Below are 8,055 nucleotides of genomic sequence, written 5' to 3'. Positions count from 1 at the left end.
GAAAGCTGAGTGTCAAAGAACTGATGCTTTTGAACTATGGTGTTAGAGAAGACTCTTGGGAGTCCCTTGGACTTCAAGGAGATCCAACCAGTACATTCTAAAGGAGACCAGTGCTGGGTGTTCATTGGAAGGACTGATGCTGACGCTGAATCTCCAATACTTTGGACACCCCATGAGAAGATTGACTCATTTGAAAAGACTCTGATACTGGAGGGATTGGGGGCAGGAGGAAAAGGGGATGACAGAGGATGAGATGGCTGGATGGCATCACCGACTCGATGGACATGAATTTGGGTGAACTCCGGGAGTTGGTAATGGACAGGGAGACCTGGTGTGCTGCAATTGGCATCACAAAGAGTCGGACACGACTGAGCGACTGCACTGAACTAAACTGATTTCATCATCTATAGAACAGTCTTGTATTTCCAGAGACAAAAACACTGGAAATGATAAAGAAAAAAACCAGAGATAATGCCTTTCTTCTTACTAGTATTAGTAAGTGGGAAAACAGGAAAGGAAATTGTGCAAACAGTGAGGAAAGAGAGAAGACCTACTCTCCAAAAACTGAAAATAAGAGAAGATTCAAATTTTCTTCAACACGGTGAGAAAGAAAAAAGAAAATTGTCAATAAAGTTATTTTAAACACAGAAAATTCCTGCCCTGTGACTAATTGCACAGAGAGATGGTTTCTAATTAAATTTGTCTCCTACTCAGAGTTTTTTCAGAGCAGTTTTCACATCTTTATTTCTCAAGTTTAGATTAATGGATTCATCATGGCAACCACACTGGTGTAAAAGAGAGAAGAGATCTTTCTCTCATTCATAGACTCAGCAGAAGATGGTTTGAGATACATAAATATGCATGATCCAAAGAACAGAGAAACAGCAATGATTTGGGAACTGCAGGTACTGAAGGCTTTGGACCTGCCCTCTGTGGAGCATGTGAGGAGGATGTTGGTGAGGATGAGCCGTAAGAGACAAAATGGTGAGATTGAGTATGATGATGTTAATACCTACCACAGTGAAAAGTTCCAGCTCTTTGATGTAGGGACTTGTGCAGGAGAGCCGGCACAGAGAGTGGATGTCACAAAAATGATGGTTGATGGTGTTTGCATCACAGAAGTTCAGTCTCAGCATGCATCCAGTGTGAGCCATGGCACCAGAAAATGCCCCCAAGTAGGAACCAAGTATAAGACTAGAACACACTTTAGGAGACATAACAGCATTATACAAAAGTGGGTTGCAGATGGCCATATAGCGGTCATAGGCCACTGATGTCAGTGCATAGATCTCAGGAAAACAACAACAACACAGAAAAAATAAAGCTGAGTCATGCACCCCATGTAAGAAATAATATTCTTCTTTGATGTGAAGTTAATCAGCATTTTGGGTATAAACACAGAAGAATAACAGAGATTTATGAAGGACAAGTTAAAGAGGAAAAAGTACTCGGGGGTGTGTAGGTGTGAATTTAGCCCAATTAGAATTATCAATCCCAAATTCCCCATCACAGTGATCATTGCATTACTACAAACAGGAAAAACAAGGGGAGTTGGAGATATGGTTGGTCTGTTAATCTCAACAGAATGAATTCAGTCACAAAAGAGTCATTTATAGGAGCCATTCTTCTCTAAAGGAATCTGTGGACTCAGGAGAAAAGAGTAACATTAGAAAACACCTCAGTTCTTGCCATAATATTTCATCCTACAACAGAGCGTATACACTGGCAATGCATGAGCTTAGACCCTACCTAGACCCGTGGAGTTTACCTTTACCATTATCATGATACAGAGTGAAATGGTCTTTCATTTTATCAGAGCTTTTATAAGCTAATATAGCAAAGACATCACAAACTTAGCCTATAGTGGGAAGACAATAGGCAATGATGATGCTGGAAAAACCAAGGGAGAAGAACTGTTGATCAGGACTGGATTGTATTACTTTCCTCTCAACGTTTCCTCATTCACCTGAACTCTTCCCTCACCAGGAAAATCAGAGGCAGTGTTCCCAGCACTAGCTTCTAATGCAGATTAGTCTTGACTGGTAGGAACCAAGAACACTGTTTCTAATACAAAATGAAGGCACCAGAATCCTCATGCGGTTAAGTTATTTCCCCTGCCAGACAGTAAAAGCTACAAAGGTAGAAGACTGAGAGTTCCACCTACTTAGAGGAGACTTCTTGATTGATATACTCTTTGAGGCCCTGAATGACTCTGAATATTCTCTGACCAATCCCCTGAAGAGATTTTCCCACAAGCTTCACTTGAGTCTCAGAACTACACAAAATGGGAAAGAATGAACGTATTTAGGTCCCTGGATTTTTGTCTCAAAGCAAGGATTATATGTTGTAATTTGAATTCAGAAACTTACTCCCCTTAGTTCAGAAAACTTCAGGGCTGGCTCTCTTATCAGTGGTCTCTATCCAGTTGATACTGGAAATGCATTTTCAGATTCTTGAGGCTTAATTCCTTTGATTCTAAGGGAGACAGCCTAACTTAAATCGACATATTCCTTGGAAATTTTTCTTAACTAGTATAATATCTGATAATTATTTTCAGTCCTTTCGAGCAGCAGAGAAATAAAAATGTTTTTATTATTACACTTGCTACCTGATTAGACACAGAAGATTTATGTGTGTAATGATGGGATGCCTTTGGTTAAAAATAGGCTAGAAGCTTGTTCAGTCTTTTCCTCAGTGTGTAGGTTATATGTATACTTGGGAATAAGGCAATTATATATCTTGGATCATGACCTGTCTTTTGTTTCTTGTGGGCTCACTGCTTTACTCCTTTTCATTTTAGGTATTGTACATCCCTCAGTGTAGATCTGAAGTAACTTCTCATCTCCTCATTACCTTCACCTCTAAGGAAAAACTAATACATTATTTCATTCCTTCTTATTTCCATTTCCCCAGTGGACATATTCTGTGTAAGGCTCCTATTTCCAGGTTTCCTTATTTCTTTATCTGAAAAATTTCAAGCGTTGCAGCAACTCATTTCAGTTCTTCTCTCTCTAGAATATCTCTGAAATAATTTGCAATGTTGTATACTCCTTCTATGGGGTTTCCCCAGTGGCTCAGTGGGAAAGAAACTGCCTGCCAATGCAAGAGACACAGGTTTGATCCCTGGGTCAGGAATATCTCCTGGAGAAGGAAATGGCAACCTCTTCCAGTATTCTTACCTGGAAATCCCATGAACAGAGGAGCCTGGTGGTTTACAGTCCATGGTGTCACAGAGTCAGACAAGACTTAGCAACTCAACAACAACATTCCTCTATAGTTCATGCTTTTAAAAACTTACTTGAAATTTTTACCTGATTCTCCCACTGGGTCATTTTCTGTTACATTTCAGTAACTGAGGTTATCAATTTCTTCTCATCACAGAAAAGAATAGGGACTATGGAGTTAGAGATAGTGTTGTGAACCTTAATTTCCTACTTAGAAACTATAATTCTTTGGGCAAGTGACTTCTCTTTCTGTTCCATCCTGTAAAATAGTGATGGTAGAAACAGCTTCTGTTTGATTGAAATACTGTGTTGATTTAATGGAAAAAGTTTAAGTGAGGTGGTTAAGGAAGTACCTGGAATATGATAAATAGTCAATAAATGACAGCTGTCATTATCCATGCTTATAAATTTCACTAGGTTCTCCACCATAGCACTCATCAGAACTTTTTGCCGCCTGATTATCTGTGCTCCTCTAAAAACTGTAAATTCTATAAAGAAGAATATTTTTTCTACTTTGTTTACTATATGGCTCCCAGATCTAAGACAATGCAGAGCACCTAGAAGAAAATCAATAAATATTTCTGAAAATCATGTTATTTTTTCTCTAAGAGCCATCAGAACATATTCAGCATTTCTCTTATACCAAATCACAACATCTGCAACCACAATGACCTCCACCCGTGTTCCTTAGGCACCACACAGTTTCTGACTTTGGATGTTTAAACTGAACTACTATAATACTGAACTTTAGTGGCTTCTAATGATTATTTTCGGAGAAGGCAATGGCACGCCACTCCAGTACTGTTGCCTGGAAAATCCCATGGATGGAGGAGCCTGGCAGGCTGCAGTCCATGGGGTCGCTAAGAGTTGGGCACGACTGAGAGACTTCACTTTCACTTTTCACTTTCATGCATTGGAGAAGGAAATGGCAACCCACTCCAGTGTTCTTGCCTGGAGAATCCCAGGGAGGGGGGAGCCTAGTGGCCTGCCATCTATGGGGTCCCACAGAGTTGGACACGACTGAAGTGACTTAGCAGCAATGATTATTTTAGCATTTTTGAACATACTCACTCTTATTTAGCCATAAACACCGAAGTCTGAAATCATTGCTGTATCTCTCTCTAGTTCAAGTACCTCTGATGGTTCTCCATTACCCACTTGAAAATTCAAGCAATGTAATAAAAATATACTTCTCAAAATTATGATTACATATTGGTTAAAACTAAATAAGAAATTGAGTCAGAGTTATCTTTGATGAGAAGCCATGAAAAGACCAATTTGATTTATGAAGTCTTTTGCACAAATTAACTATTGTAAAAAATGTAACCTTCTTAAAACCATATTAAGGAAAATTAGAGAATGTTTACTTTTCTGAGACAATGCAATTGCTTTGGTAAGTTCAACCTATTTTAGAAATATATATGTGTTTGTATGTGAAAAATAAATATTTATATGTCTATATTTATACACACATTGCTTACATTTAGTGGAAGGAAGGGGAAGATAATCATTTTGCAATATAAGAGGCTTATCTTTTTAAGAGAAAAGCATCAAACTCCCAAAAGAATGTCTTCAATTTGCTCAAAAAGTAGTTCCTCACACACAAAACAGTGACTTGTGCTACCAAAATTAAGTGATTTATTTATTTTCATAACAACTCCTGAGAGAGAGAGATGGAAAAGACCAATAGGCACTGAATTTCTAATGAATAAATATTAAGAGTATGCCATCTAAAATTTTTGGGTTTTTTGAATTTTTTTCATAGCTCCCTACCTCTTGTTTACAAGCTTTCAAATATATTGTGTAATATTTACATCTACTAGTCTAAATAAATTAGGTAAGAAGGTATGATACATAATATAGCATTTTGAAAAAGAATCCAATGTATAGAAAAAATTACTAATTATATAAACAGAGGTTAGAAATACCCCAGGAAACTTTACAAATGCTTATGATATTAATATTAAATAAGAGACACTAGACTCTCTTCAGGGAAATCCTTGTACCAGTCCTGGCTCTCCATCTCAAAGAAAGTATAATTATACACAGTAAAGATCCCAGTGGAAGTTATGATGTATTAAGAGCTGACTAAGTGGACTATACTTCTGAGGCCCTAAGTAAAGATAATGAAGCAGAAAAAGGACCTGTCAATCCATGTGATCAGGGCTCAGTTTTCATGTCCTCTTCAAACCCAAGTGGCCATATCTGAGTGCCCTTGCATTTCCTCAAAAAATTCCATAGCCAGAAGTTTCTGAACAAATGAAAGAATGAAAAATACGATGCAGAAATGTGTCTTAACAAATCCCACAGTGTAACAGTACATGCATTATTTGAAGAGAAGTGCAATAATCGGGTTTACTCTATTTAGGGTATCAACTATCCTATCAATGATCAACACTTACAGGAAAAATATATTGCCTCTGAGATTTGTTAGATCATAAATTCTCCAAACAACATAATAAATGATAGATGAGGGAAAAAAGCACTGGGTCTAAAGATCTTTTTTTTTTCCTAAATGGGAAAAGAAAGCCTTCTTACAAATAGCATCTGCCCTAAAAGCAACAATAGTCTTCAGAATCAAAACTATCAGAGTGTGAAAAATCAATCTCTGATAATTCTCCCTGTGAATTAAGTGAAAGTGAAAGTCATTCAGTCGTGTCAGACTCTTTGCAACCCCATGGGTTATACAATCCATGGAATTCTCTAGGTCAGAATGGTAAAGAATCCATCTGCAGTGTGGGAGACCTGGGTTCAGTCCCTGGGTTGGGAAGATCCCTTGGAGAAGGAAAAGTCTACCCACTGCAGTATTCTGGCCTGTGAATTAAGGAAGAATGTTATTTGTCTCTGAGTAGGTCTTTGTCAGAGAATGAGGATTTTATCATTGGGAAATGTTTTGGAAATATTTTTAAATGTTTTCAAGATATTTTAAGCAACCAGCTCCCATTGGTGGGAAATTTTGACTTGGATAAGATTTGAATTAATTAAAAAAAATTGCTTTAATGAATTTCCCAAATGAGGGCTCTTAAGAAAAATTTTAAAAATCTGATTAAAATCCTTGAAATGTATGCCTAAAATTTTAATTGCAGAAAAATTTATAATACTATGGGAGAACAAATTGGTAATTATTTTGCAATCTAATTTCACCTCCTCTTATGTCACTCTGAGAAGACTTTGAGTTCCTCAGAGGAATGTTAATAAGTAGGGAAAACAGTTCTTTTTTATTTAAAATTTTAATTTTTATTGGAGTATAGCTCATTAACAATATTGTGATAGTTTCAGTTGACAGTGAAAAGACTCAGCCATATACATACATTTTTCCATTCTTCCCCAAACTCCTCTCCCATCCAAGCTGTCACATAGCATTAGGTAGAGTTTTCTGTGGTATACCAGAGGTCCTTGTTGGTTATCCATTTTCAAATATAGCAGTGTGCACAAATCCATTCCAAACTCCCTATCTCTTCCTCCCATCCTTCCCCCAGCAACCATTAGTTCATTCTCTAACTCTGTGAATCACTTTCTGGTCTGTAAGTTCATTTGCATTATTTCTTGTTGGATTTCAAATATAAGGGATTTCATATGATATTTCCCCTTCTGTGTCTGATGTACTTCATTCAGTATGACAATCTCTAGATCCATCCATGTTTCTGCGAATGACATTATTTCATTCATTTTTAATGGCTGAGTAGTATTCCATTGTATATATGCACCATGACTTCTTTATCCATCCCTCTATTAATGGATATTTAGATTGCTTCCACGTCTTGGCTATTGTAAATAGTGATGCAATGAACATTGGGGTGCATGTTTATCTGTTCAGTTGATGCTTTTCTCCAATATATACCCAGGGGTAGGATTGCAGTGTCATATGGTAGTTCTATTTTTTTTTTTTTTTTTAAAGAACTGCCATACATTCCCACCAGCAGTGTAGAAGGATTCCCTTCTCTCCACATCTTTCCCAGCATTTATTCTTTGTGGATTTTTTTGATGATAGCCATTCTGGCAGGTGTGAGATAATACTCAACCTAACATTAGTGGAAGTAAAGAAATCCTAAAGATAAGAGCAGAAATAAATGCAGTAGACAAAGAAAGCAGTTGCAAAGATCAATGAAATGAAAATATGGTTCTTTGAAAAGATAAACAAAATTGATAAACCTTTAACAAAACTCAAATTAAAAAGGGAGGGGACTCAAATCAATAAAATTAAAAATGAAAAGTAAAAAGTACAAATGACTGCACAGAGATACGAAGAATCATAAGAGACTATGATGAGCAACTGTATGCCAATAGAATGGACAACCAGGAAGAAATGGACAAATTCTTAGAAAAGCAGTCTCCCAAGACTGAGCCAGGAAGAAATAGAAGATATGAGAAGACCAATCACAAGCACTAAAATTGAAACTGTGATTAAAATACTCCCAACAAACAAAAGCCCAGGACCTGATGGTTTCAAAGGGAATTCTACCAAACATTTACAGAAGAATTAATACATATGCTCCTGAAACTGTTCCCAAAAATTGCAGAGGAAGGAAAACTTTCAAACTCATTCTATGAGGCCACTAAGACCTGGAACGAAAGCCAGACAAAGATAGCATAAAAAAGAAAATTATAGGCCAATAGCATTGATGAAAATAGATGCAAAACTCCTCAACAAAATTCTACCAATCTGAATCCAACAATACTTTTAAAAGATCACACACCATGATCAATTGGAATTCATCCCAGGGATGCAAGGATTTTTCAAATTCTGCAAATCAATCAATGTGATATACCACACCAACCAATCAAAGAATAAAAGCAATATGATCATCTCAATAGATGTACAATAAATTTT

At 36.9% G+C, this 8,055-nt stretch overlaps 1 pseudogene; it reads right to left on the bottom strand.

Moving 5' to 3' along the window:
• Window positions 1-710: 710 nt before the first annotated feature.
• On the bottom strand, window positions 711-1,253 carry LOC102286776 (olfactory receptor 8B8-like; annotated as a pseudogene).
• Window positions 1,254-8,055: the final 6,802 nt, after the last annotated feature.

The sequence above is a fragment of the Bos mutus genome, chromosome 29 (assembly GCF_027580195.1).
Source record: "Bos mutus isolate GX-2022 chromosome 29, NWIPB_WYAK_1.1, whole genome shotgun sequence".
NCBI classification, from domain to species: Eukaryota; Metazoa; Chordata; class Mammalia; order Artiodactyla; family Bovidae; genus Bos; species Bos mutus.
Note: the sequence above shows the minus strand (reverse complement) of the source record. Positions and strands in the feature narration are given on the sequence as shown.